The sequence below is a fragment of the Trachurus japonicus genome, chromosome 15, assembly GCF_045865225.1.
Source record: "Trachurus japonicus isolate A0001 chromosome 15, Traja_1.0".
NCBI lineage: Eukaryota > Metazoa > Chordata > Actinopteri > Carangiformes > Carangidae > Trachurus > Trachurus japonicus.
In genome coordinates this window covers 14,001,621-14,015,389 of record NC_140921.1, presented here as the reverse complement: position 1 = coordinate 14,015,389, position 13,769 = coordinate 14,001,621, and the positions used below count along the sequence as shown (strand labels likewise).

At 43.0% G+C, this 13,769-nt stretch overlaps 1 long non-coding RNA gene across 1 annotated transcript in view; it reads right to left on the bottom strand.

Moving 5' to 3' along the window:
- The window catches only part of LOC146973336 (uncharacterized), a 93,703-nt gene that overhangs the window by 20,447 nt on the left and 59,487 nt on the right, over positions 1-13,769 (bottom strand). The gene's annotated exons all lie outside the window — the stretch shown is intronic.

The window sequence follows — 13,769 nt, the reverse complement described above, 5'->3', positions numbered from 1 at the left end:
TTCCTGCATCACATTTCAGAAACACTGCATCAAAGCTCACTCATTCAAACTTCACTGCTTTGAAAAGTTGCACTGATGCAGTTTTGATGTCCTTTGGCTATGAAGCAAATTAACCAGCTATTTTCTTTTCACAGCGTCTATACCTAAGCTATTAACAGCTCTTGATGAACACAGCAGGTTAGGTAATAACATTTGTGTTATGCCCTGATGTTGCTCACCAGTCCCAAACAAAATGGCAGGAAGTCTAGACATTAAATACCCCTGGCCAGTAACCCAGCAGTGACCAGAGGAGGTGATGTCAGGAGAAAATGTCCCGGGACCTGTGAGGCAGACAGACAGACACGTCGGCCGTGCGAGTTTGTTCCTCCCTGGGATTTCCTATCATGTCTCTCTTATGTCTGTCCAAGTCGCTGAAACAAACTCAAAGCACCTGCCACCTTTTTAAGAGGCTTAGCAAAGCGGTCTCGCTCTTTTTTAAACTGCATTAAAGGCTTGTGTCGTCATTATTATTGGACGCTGGGGAGGCTGAAATAAAGTGATAGGGCAGATTGTTTTTCCAACACAGAGAGGAAAACCCTGGCTGCATAACAGTGTTTACGTCCAAAACAGGATGTTCCAGCCTGCTGCAGCTTTTCCTTCGATCATAGCCTTGAAGGAAGGTGAATGCCGACATCTCATCCCTGAAGTGTTGGCTTACACAAACGCACACCCAAACACGTACAACACACATTCTCATTCAAAGGCTCTGAAATAGATACTGAATCTGATATGCTCACATAGGCAGGAAAACTTGTCACCTGACCTGGAAAGCTGGATTAGCAATTACTTTTTCACTCCCAGTCGGTGAGAGTTTGTCTCTTTTGTCTGTAGATGTTGCAAGAAAAGAGATGAGTTGAGGAAAAAAAGAAGGCACAGGGTTCACTTTTACAGGATGGAAAACAAAAACAGGCACAAGCTGGTGAAAGGCTCAGATATCTGTTCACACCTCACTGCTTTAACTTGACACAAAAGACTGGAAACACAAAATCCCGTTGCTATCAACAGTAGTCTGACTGCTCGCTACTCCCAAAGGTCAGTAAACCACACACAAACACGCACTCACTCACACACACACACACATTTCCTCTCTGGCAGGAAGTGGCAGGCAACGCGGGGAAGGGAGTTAATATCTGAGGTAAAAGCACTATAAATAGGGAGCATTGTGGCTGCGGCTGGCAAATGTAGACATTGGAGCGAGGGAGAGAGGAAAGGCCGCATTACACAAATTTACAGCGTCCTGGACTGCTCGGCCTCGATTACATGTGAGAAAACATTGGCTGTGTTTTCAAAGAAAGCTGCTTTTTACACCGTCAGCAAAATCACTCTGACTGTCCTTTGAGAACTTCAGAGGAGGTCAGAATAATGACATCATTATTTTCTGCCTCTTAAGGAACAGGAATCCAGTGTTTACGTCCAGCCGAGTGGGGATTATACTCGCATCCCAGCTTCAGAAGAATGTTTCTTTATGCTCTTTGGAAATACTAATATGTTTGAGGCCTCTTCAACTCTGGATGAACTTGCATGTGTGTTTGTGTTTGGGGTGAAGACTGCTCCTCTTGTTGTGCAGGGGAAAATGAACAGAAAGTGCAGATGGGTAGTCAACAACAGGAAGAGACAGGACATTGTACTGTACTGTATTGTATATGAGCCTAATAAGAAAATAAAGAACAAATAACATCTACGTGTTACTTCCTTGTTGCAAAAATCAGGTCTCATTCATAAGCAGCAGCATGGTTAGCAGCTTTTATGTGTTAACTTGAAACTGCCAGTGATTGACACAGGTGGTGGTCGTGCTAATGCTAATTCTTGCTACTCATAACGTTTGGGCAATTAGAGAAAGAGAAGTGTCCATCAAGATGGTCAGCACAAGAGAAAACATCGGAGTGATGCTGCCACATGTTTGAGCCCCAGTCAGACTGAGATATTCTGTAAAACAAGATAAACTACTCACAGCTCACAACAGTAAGCATAGTTAACATATTTTATTTGTTTATAACTCCTGCTCTGTGTACTGCTCCCGCCCTTGTTCCTACAGTTCAAGTGACATATGAAACCCCGACTGCCCTGCCTTATCTTATTCATACACTGCAATTGTAAGGTGGAAATACTATTTATTTCACTCATGTCTTGTATACAGAAAACATCTTATGGGCAAGTCAATAAAGTGAAAAACGTAATAATGATCATCTACATGTTCATACTGTCACCTCATAAATCGTATTATCACTTTGTAGGCTACTGTATTACAGTGTATAGGGGGTATTGGCATTGGTATTGGGGTCTGTATGTTCATTAATAATAGTGGTAGTGAAACCAAATGTGTCTTGTGATAAATGATCTGAAAATCATTGACTGGGTAAGAAAATTTACTGTGGTGGAGAAAACTGAATGAACAAATTAATAAATGATAAAGTAATACGAAGGAAACATAAAATAAAGCAGAACAGAGTGAAACTGTGTGATGTTCTCTAGAGTCAGAGTAAAAAAATGCTGAGAACTAAAACTCCTCAGGTTTACTGAAGGTACACGTTGTACTTTAGGTCGGTCCGATTAATCTTCCTGTCCAGGACAGCTGCGTTTATCTGCGGCTACATACATGCTGGTGAGTGCACACGTGTGTCAGCAGACACCTATCGTAGTCAGACAGGTGGCCGGCAGTGTCACATGTCACTGATTGACTAGTTCTCCACTCAAAGGTGGCAGAGGGCAACCCAACACTTTGTCACCATGGTTCCCATGAATGCTGTGCCCTCCCCTGTACCTCTGCACCTCAGTGTGATTTACATCTCCATAATACACTGTAATGAGTGGTTTTCTTAAATGCCAGCTACGCGAGAATACCTGAAAATCCCTGGAGTACAAGCCTGGCCCTACTTCTTTTTTTTAAAAAGATGGTTCTGATGTTACATAAGCCAATCACAGATGTTTAAGCTGCCATGCCCCTGGTGTGCTCACATCACTTTAAGAGTTATTCCTGCAGGAATTAGACACTAAATCCTGTAATGACCTGAAATCTAATGAGGAGTTTTCAAATGGATTCATGCTCTCAAAAACTTGAAGAGCACCCAGGGAGTGCAGACCTATGCCAAGGCCGAAGTCAAAGAACATAAACCAGAATTAAGAAATAAAATCAAATTGATAGTAAATGATAAATGATCCCTCAATTAAGTTTGGCGCAAAATGGTGCAGTATGTTTTTGCAATGCTGACAAACAAACGTGGGTGGCAACACATCATCCATGACAAAGATAACAAATTCAAGTAATAAATGAAAAATAATGGAGTGACTGCAGATAAGTCATCTCATTAGTCTCTTCTAGCAGTCAATCATTTGGAATAACAGACATTCATACTAAGCTGCTTAAACATGTCTTTCACACATTTGCTTCAGGGGATGTTTTATTTTATTTTTTTGGATATCAGCATCATTAATTTCTGCTCTAACAACAGTATTTTCCTCGCAGCTGCCGCTCTGGAGGAGAGAGTGAGATGGTGATGGGCAGCTGACGGGGCCTCACCTGAGCAGTACATGCTGTTGACTTGACTGAGATAAACCTTCGGAAAACCCGGACTTCGTGTCGTGACACAGCTCGTAAATTGTGCTCAGTTTATGGGGAGCAGATGGTAACATTGTTTGGTGTTGATGTGCTTTGGCGTATTCACAGCGACTCATTCAAATCAAGTGTTTCTCAGAGGACCGATGGTGCCAGCCCCGTTAAGAGCTCTCGTGTTACAAGAAAAAGGAGTGCCATAGGGCCACAGACGCATTTGACAACACATATGCTGCCAAGCATTTATTCCATTTTGGAAATGTGTTGCCATGCCACCCAAACATTTCCCATTTTGCGTATGCTACAGTGGAGGTTGTGTATTACTGAATATGAAAGGAGAGGAAAGTGGGAGAAGTGCAGTTTTACTCAGTGGAAGGACACGTGCTGAGAGGGAGGAAACACATGCTCCCTTTTTTTCTATGAATCCTTTTTCTTTTGTGAGCAAACGGGTAGTACGCACAGGAGACTGGCTGCTGGCCTGCTCCATACACAGTGATGACTGAGTGCCAAACAATGGAGGACTGAAATAGACATGTTGTTGCAGCGGCTGGTCCACATCCATCCATCATACCAGTCACATCTGGGTCGACTAGTGCTGCCTGCCCAGACTGGCTGCTTCTCATGGATCAAGACAAAACATCAGCCATGCCACTGGAAATTCAAGTCAGGGAATAACTGCAGAAAATAATTAACACCTCCCGAGGGAGATACTATTAAACATTTAAAGGGGCTGTTGTGTGACAAATATGTTGGTCAAGGTGACCCTTATGACCCTTACACAGCAGCTTCAGCACCAACTTAGATAAAACTCTCAATAAAAGTATAATTAGAGGTAAATAATCACTAATGTGTGTAGAGATGTTGATTCCTAAACTGGCTTCAGGTCCTCAGATGCTGCTGCCCTGTCTGTTCAAATCGCTGGTGTTTGTTTTGTATCGCCAGTTTGTGATGTGACTGAGCGAAGCAGACAGGGTTGAGTCACGAGGACACATGAGCTGAAATCAAACTGAAATCACAGATTACTCAGGGGCGACTACCACAAAACATAACAACCTCAGGAGCAAGAACAAAAACCAACACAGCTGCAGCCAGGCCAGTTTACCTTTAACCTTGGGTGCAAAGGTAAGGAGGTCATTTCAGGAGCGCGTCCCGTCTGGTCATGGCTAATCGAGGTTGAATTGGTGTGACTACCACCTGGGGTGATAATGGATGTGAAGTGACGCCTGGTTTGACAACGTCATTCAGGTTAACAGGAATTATTTGCCAGGATTTGAAAGACAATACTTCCATTTATTATAATAGCTTAAAGCTATGGGTGTTGTTGTGTAAATACGAGTGGTTTTATGATCCATGCCAATAAATGGATAAAAGGGAAGACAATTTCCAAAGTCTGTGTTTATGATGAAAGAACTCCAGACAGGACAGACACCTGGCTGTTATCACGGTTTAAGTCCTGACTCCTGGATTATAACACACAGCGACTGAGACATTTCACCTTTGACCTTTACGACCTGCACCTGCTCTTTGAGGAACTGAAAAAGTCAAGGTGAGTGACAGAAACTGAATGAATCCCAAATGGCATGGGATGATAAAGATCTGCCGGTGCACTGCTTTTACACTTGCACATGTGCAGTTAACAGTTGTATATTTTCTCTACAAAGGTTTGTCTGATGTTTTATCCTGTCTCAGAAACCCGGTATGAACTTGTACACAGACTCTCTGCTCTTATTCCCAGATACCATTTCACAATCCATCTTTGTCAGACAGACTTCAAACAGAACAGACCTCTGCTGTACTTGAGTGTACTTGAAAAACTGTATTATGCAGCTGTGGCTGAAGCCGTCCAACAACATCAGCGAATATGTATGAGGGTACAACAAGTACAGCTGCATCACTTTCAACCGTGCTTATTGCCACTTTCCAGTTAGCTACTTACAATTTCTCAATTATTTATCTAGCAACATCAGTGGAAACAACACCAGAGCTTTGTTAATTGATGAACAAATCTAAACTGGTCATATTGATTCAGAACCAGATCTAGAACCAGGATGAAGTTGCACACTCCTCATCTGAACTCACATCATTATCACAGAAGTCTGCATTCCCCAGATCTCTACAATGTAAATGTTAAGCAAACGTGTTGTCATGACCACAACAGACAAAAACAGGAGACTGTATCCCAGGGTGACAAATACTGGAATTTCTTTTGATACGAGGGAGTTGTGTGCATCTAAGCCTTCTCTTGCAACATGACACATTAACATTTGAATGATACGTGTAGGTGGTTTTGTTTTTCTAGGTGTGGTAGCTGGACATCTGTTAGTTTCTCAAAACAGCACGAAACAGCAACAAGAAGACCAATTGATAGAATGTGCATCAATACTAGAAAATAAATAATACAACATATGAAAAAGATTTCCTGTGCACATGACATGAAATGACCTGACAGACAGCAATTGCACCTCAGAGAGAGAATAATACGTCCGATGCACATCAGATCTAGTCCACCACCCCTCGGCTGGGTCCTGTGGGTGCGCACAGGAAAGGCGCCTGCCACGGTCACACGCCTGTAAACATGGGCAGACGAGTAGGCAGCAGTGGGCGATGTTATCGCCACAGACATTAGCTGCTGGGCAGACAACAAATGGCATGAAAATGCACATTAGGTTCAAATTAGGTCCCTGGATAAACTGGTCGGCAAATTACTGGCTGATCAACAAACAGCTAGAAGATACTTGACTTGACTGTGTGGGCAGTTTATGCAACTGTATAAACAGCTGTATATGTTTGAATACGTGGTCTTTAAGTCATTACTGTGTACTCTAAAACCTCACATCTTATAGAAGTTCTTGAATTTTCCTTTAACAGAAGTTTTTGTAAGTTTTGCTACTGCTACATAGCCAACATTAGCATCAACAGATGTTTATTTACCAGCCTAAAGGACATTATGAGTTCAGCATCAATCTCCTTTACTCCCTAACTCTCCAGTGGTAGAAAGACATGTTAGTGTTAACTTTAAATTTGCCTCCATTTTTGTCACTTTTCTTTCTTTCTACTGAAGTTACCATGCTAAGTCGGGAGCCCCGGTCTGGTCTGCCAACTGCCTTCCCTTTCCGATACCGAGTCACAGCAGTGCTCTGGCGGCTCAGTGGGCCTATTACAACCTCTTGTATTGTAAACTATGGCTGGACGTTTTGACTGGTAAACAGTTGTTGAGGCTAAAGCTGGTTATGTATCATATGTAGCAATCGCAATGCTTGCAAATGATTCCTGTAATTCAAATGTTGCAAGCTTTACACTCTTTTTCACATACTCGATGCTAAATGTAGCTTGCGACACAAAGGAAATCGTCAAAAGGGAGAAATTTGAAAAAAGGCTCAGAGTACTGGCAGCCACAGACTAATTATGGACTGTATGGTCATGTAAATTAGATGAACATGAACTTCTTGCTTCTGCATTTTGAAGAGGCAGCAGGAAGCCGGTTTCCAAACTGGTGATCTGACTCACACACTGGTGATCAAACTCGCCCTGCATCCTACAGCGCATTTATTCTTTGATTTGATCCACCTTTTTCCTTTTCCTGTACAACAATTATAACAACTCCTCTGCCCTTATTCTACTTTGCAAAGTGCTCATGAAGCGACCGTAGCTGCGTGACAAATGGATCCAGTTTGAGAAACGTTTCCCCTTTGCTTCCTAAAATCTGAAGGGAGGAGGAACAAACAGGATCTTGGAATGCCATCAAATCCTGTGGGAGAAGATATTCTTGATGCGGCTGCTTTCTGTGTTTCAGGTTCCCACCAAGTACTGACAGATTACTAATCTGTGTGAGCCAGTGTTGCTGCTTTGGTGTGGGTCTCTGTCAAGGATAGGCACAGATAGTCCCGTTTGATCTGGAGAAAATTAGAGTGCTTAGAAAATCCTTGCCTTTTTTGTAGCAAAGTAGTGCACTGGGTGTTGATCTCATTTCTTCTTTTCCCAGTCAAGCAAAGCCTCCAAAGCTGAAGTGAACAATGTCTCTTCTGTAGAGAGGCGGGAAGATTACATCCATAACTGACAGACAGAGAGACAGGGAGCGTCACTGTACATACTGTATACTGTACATTTCATCTGTCTGTAGCATCTTTCTTCTTGTTTTGTGAAGGGCTTTAACTTCCTTTGTAAAAGACTTGACTTGTTGTGCTTCTGTTCTCATGTTTTCACTTCTCCCCACATCCTCTGTCTCAGTCTTACGCAGAGAGACACACAAGCGAAGTTGGCCATTGTGCAAAGACTCTGCAGGGTGATCAAGTGCAAACGTTGGGTGTCTCTGTAAAGCACATTGTACCAGCACGGAGATATGAGTAAATGAGACGGACAAAGAGGACAATAGAGCTCTGTGGGTAAGCAAAGACACGGCTGGTGTCTGTTATTTCTGCCTCCCTGTAGGTTTGCATGTCTGCGACAAAAGAGAAAGGCCTCTTCCCATGTTTGCACAGTGTGTGCTTTCCAAGTTGTGCGCCCTGCTTCTGTACTGTTTGTGTACAGTCTGTGCACGCCTTTCAGCGATCAAACAGTGCGGTCGGTGTGTAGGAGTCAGCCGGTGTTTGAGTACGGTACTGAGTGAGTCAGTTGATGTGTACTTCATGTCTGCCTGAGATTTGGATGTTTCCTCCTGTTCTGGCTTTTTTTTTATTTTATCACTCCTCCCTTCCTGCGACATACACTCTCATCAGAGAGATGAAGGGATGGGAGGAGTGCTAGAGGAGGGAACAGAGATGGGGGGTCTCTTCTTGTTTTTTTTTCTCTTCCTCTGTTCTCCATCATGGAGTTGTCTGATCCCTGCTCTCTGGAGCACGTGGCACTTCTCTCCCAGGGTTAGGGAGCAAAGTCCGCTCTGAGGAGAGGAAGTCAAACTGTCACTGATGCTCAAATTTATCAGCTTCCTTTTAAGATTTACAGCCGCATCGTGGGCTACTCCTCTGCATGAGAATCCACAGGCCGCTGCGGAGAGGGAGGCACGCGCACGCACACCAGGACATACGTGCACACATGCATGACACGCTCGCATACCACAGGCACTCCATCACAATGGTGTACACTCTGTGCATACTTCTGTCTCTGAGAAAAAAGGGAAACAGAGAGCAAGAGAGGATGAGTTGTGAAATATAGGGGAGAGTTGAATCGAGGATTGAACCAAGAATGCAGCAAAATAACGCAAATGACCAAAATTTAAACAACTCCTCGTCTGCAAATTTACAATGTTACAAGCTCGACCGCACTATTTTTCAACGAGCATGAGTGTGAGAAAACCACTCAGGCCACAGAACATTTTTCAACCTTTGTCCTTCATCACAGGCTGGATGGTTTGTCAGCTGGAGTAAATCTGGGTAAATGCAGCACAATGTAGTTTACAAAGGCCTTGTAAGGAGTTTGGCTTTGGAAAGCCCCACAGCATGCTATTCATTTTCCCTCCCCTGCGCTCGCCAGCCCACTCCACCCGGCTATTATGGCGGGGTTGCTCTCCAGGGACCCCCAACACAGACGCTAGTTTGGAAACCCCAAGCATGCCCGACCGCCTGCATTTCAGCAAGGCAAGATGAAAAAAAAAGGAGGGGGGGAAGGAAAGGACGAAGAAAAGGAGAGAGCAGCCTTGTTCCTGGCTGCATCTTCCTGAGTCTGTGATTTCCCTCCACTGTGAACGTAAACAAACAGGGACATGAAAGAGGAAAACAGCGGCAGAGACGGAGGAAAACATAAGAGGAGGCGAAGGAGCAGAGAAGAAACAGTCAGCAGGCAAAACATATCTTGGCATGAGGCGTGAGATACAAGTCACCAGCTCATTTACTGGTACTGCTGCCAGACACCGAGACAAAAAACACATGCAGGCAACAAAAGCTGGCTTCCAGACACACTGGCACTGAGGGGACCGACTCTGGAGCTCATGGCACACATCAATTTACTAAGCCTGGTGTTCAACATGTGATGACTGAGGAGACCAAAACTAATGTGTAACTTCTACTTTTATCACGCTAATCACCTGCAAACCACAGGGAAAGATTAATGACTGACTTGGACAGATTTATTAAGTGTATTTTATGTTCTTGTGGCTTAATATGGTGTTCTGTCTCCTGATGGTAGAGGGCATATTTCTCATTGTTAAAGAAAATAAAACCCATGATGACAACCCACCCACTACATATTCCTATTGACAATGTCACACATCAAAATGAAAACTATTTTTTTTCCTTGATCAGTCACTAAAGTTCACACAAACTTACTTAAGAAATGTTTTTTTATTTTGCATATGTTACATCACTGTTGTGTCACAGTGGAATATGTCCTAATTTTGTTTAAGAGCTTGCATCAAATGTTTTAATGAATCAATAAATAAACAATCAATGTTCTGTATGTTGTTGGAACAAATGTGCAGACATGGATGTCATTAAAAGTTCACACTGTTCAAGTCTACTTATGAACATGTCCACATGTGCATAGAAACCTTTACTGGTCACTGTTCTGGTCTATGAAATTCCCTCTGAATTGCGATGGAGGGATAGTAACATGAAGTGGGAATTAGGTAACAGAGACCAATAATTCTTTCAGTGTAGGTTCATATGGACATGTGATTATTGCTTTAAGGCAGACATAAAAAAAATATGAACATCTCATTTCCCACAACCACTCTCTCTCTCTGCGTGCATTTGCTTTGCCAGGTGATGAAAACACATGACAGAAAACATTATGAAGACAAGTCTTTGCAATGGTTTACTACCCGCAAGCAAGGTTAAACGCTCGAGGTGGTTTATATATATACATACAGTGCTGGTATGAAATTGATTAGTATCTCTAATAATAACACTTACTTGGAAGGTAGAAAACTTGTGGTCTGCTGTGGAAAATAGTCAGCGGCAAATGTAAAGCACCACATTCATGTGAACTGTTATCATGAAGATTTTAAAGCACAGGCCTGGAGCTTTTTTTTTTTAACTAAACTCTGTATGCAGCTTCACCTTACAGCTTTATTTCTAAATCATAATGAGTCAAAAGGAATAATTATGAAATGCATTGATTTCCTAAGCTGACAGTTAAATTACAGCAGCTATACGTGGGGCGTTTGTTTGATGAATACTTCTGTATCAGTTAATCATACTGGCTTTAAGTCAGAATGACACCGGTAAACTGTATGTGCACACTATTAACAATGAAAGTCCCTGTCAGCTAATGACAGCTTACGACATCCAGGCCGACTGTTATAACAAACGGTTGCATAACCCATGCAGAACAAAATGGGACCATGTGAAACGGCCTGTGTTCATGGGTGGACCTGTGCAGAGAACAGGGCGTCAGGGACAGATTGATTGGGTGTCAGGAGAGTAGGAGGAAGGAGCTTTATGAGCTGTGAGCTCTAGTTTCTGTTTTCAACATTAGTCACTATTACCTCTGTCTCTCTTTCTTGTTTCCCCACTAACTTCTCTGCTTTCTCTCATCATAAATGCAGCGATAAAAACAAGCAAGGTCCCAGTGTTGACTGAGCAAAACCTCATGTGTGAATTATCTGCAGCAGTGACACCCAGACGAATCTCTCCCAGCATCAAAGGGGTCATGTGTTTGTTTGGAAAACTGGTTCACTTTTCATATTACACGCGCTGATAATTAAGTTGTCCCCAATTTTTTCTCCTCAATCCCAGACATCCCACTTGACCTCTGTGGGGTGAGATTATCAGTTTTGCCTCCCTCTTCTCTCTAATATTCTCCACTGGGGCAAACAACTGACCATATGGAGTCGTGTACAGCTCTGCGTAGACGCAGAGACTCCTTAAAAGAAAGGAGGTTTCATTTAAAGCAATTTCCTTCCTTTCCTCCATTTTCTTCGCTCCATTTTATCGTCCCCCAGTGCAAACCATGGAAGCTATAGTGCCGTTTCCAGCTGCCAGATCCAGCCACAAAGTGCTCTCAAATCTGTGTCATATGGGCCCGTCTCTGTTTTGCTCTCCCCACGGCCTCACCACTTTAAAAAAAAAAAAAAGAAAGAAAAAAAAGAAAGAAAGTATGGCCCCTTGTAACATAAAGGCAGAACCCACTGGATGTTCAACAACATTATGTACACTTTTTGTTGAGGGAGCTTAACGTCTAAACACAGTCGATCTGTTTTCTGATCTTTACATATCTGTAATTTAGCTGCAGCTAAATATTTACCAGAAGCTTCCTCCTATTCAGACGATTTCATCTTCGGGACGCTAGACAAATGCATCATATTTTGGAAGGCGGCCAATCACTGTTGTGGCAGGTGATCCTCTGAGGATATGAGCCTTCAGAGCTGAATGCGGTTTGATATACAGACACAGGCAGCAAAATAACAACAGCTGTGGGTGGGCATGTCACGTGTCCCAGCTCTGACTGTATCTAATTACAGGAGTAATTAAATACAACTTTGACTCTATATTAATTGATTGTTTTGGCCGAGACAACACTAATATATTTTCACTTTTTAAAGTTGTAATGAGGCGTGTGTGAGCATGCAGTTCTCTATTTCAACATCCAGCAGACATGGAGCAACACTATCCTTCATTTAGACTCGTTTTTCTTGCCAGTTGATGAATCGAAGTCCAGTACTCACTCCCCTGTTCGCTGTGTTTGATCTGTACCAATAAAATATCTGGCGTTTTAGCTGATAAATGCTTACAAGCTAACTTTGTCTGTCTTGTGTTTATTGCCAGGAAAGCCAGTGTACACCGGGTTTATCAGAGAACATCTGCCTGCCACAGCTGGAGACGAGAGCGCCGAGACTGGCTCGGTTTAATTAAAACAATCAGCTGAAGCACTCTGTAGAGTGGACGTGGTAATTTTTCTGCTGGTTCATTTCTGCAGTCGCCACCTTGAGCATTTGTTCACAATCATTCATGTAAAAATATTGATACGACCGGCTCTGCCGTAAATCCACAGGTCTATGGATTATTTTCATTTTCACAGAAAAAAAAGTTTCGGTGTTTTTCCTTTATCAGTTTCTTCTGATGATTCGTAGGTTGGATCGGCTCCAGGCTTGTGACACAGCTTGTTTTTGTAGATGACTGGTGCTTTCCTTGTGCCGCTCACACCGCACTTGATGTTTTGCTTGGAATTATCTGAACACTGTCTAGTTACTGGCATAAAGCCCTTTGGATTACTGAAGGTGTTTGTCCAACAGAGAGTGTCAGACAGGGAAAGGCACTCAGTGCTGACATGGAAATTGTGGGTTTATGAGAGAGGGAGTGATCCAGGATGCAAAACAAACATCACTCTTCCTTCTTTTGTGAAATCCTAAAGGGAAGTTTTCCTGCATAGTGCTAACTTTAATCTATCATTTGTTAGTCAAAGATCGGATCAAATTAAAGCAGATAACAGCGGCACGGCCGTTTCGGCTAATGCTGTGTTCAAGGCAGGCTTTTGAAACCGTAAGTTACAGCTTCAAGTCACAACTACGACTTGGTAGCGTTCCAGGTAACCCGTAGCTCGTGTTTTTACAGTCCTGTTGTCTGTGAAAGTTCCCTATAACGGCCACTCGTAACTTCCGACCCGTGAACTCGTACCAGATCGAACTGGTATGACTTCACAGGAAGGAAAAACACAAAGTACGAGTTTCCTTGAACGCACCATGAGTTAGCAGCCCCCGCCCTTGTCAGGCATCAATTGGTCCTCGTGCTACGTCACCACATTCACGCGCATCCCTTGGCTGCACACACAGCCCTTCATGCCGTTCTCTCCCCTCATTGGATAACACTTGTATCCCACAAGGAAAATTTTCTCCTCGGGTTACAGCAGAGCAGAGTGACGGAGAGACTCGTGTTTAGGCTGAAATACTTCATGTAAGTGATTGCTGACGGAAAATAGGACTATTTAGGACTTATATTAACAAAAACATTCCACTGATATCTGCTTTAATCTTGAATCCCTTTTTCTGATGAATACAGCACTGATGATACAAGAGTGAGTAAACAGGTTGATCATACTTCTACTTTAAACAGCTCAGACAGGTTCTGCCTTCCTCATCCACAGTTTGGTGTAAGGTTTCTGTCTCCCATCTGTCCGCCTGCATGCCCCCTACCCCCCAACGCCCCCTGGCTCCCCCCACTAATGATTGTGTTCAGTAGAAATCTCTGTGTGCAAAGATTTTTTCCTCCAACTCACGCACTCCAGTAACCTGGTTTACCACACACTCAAA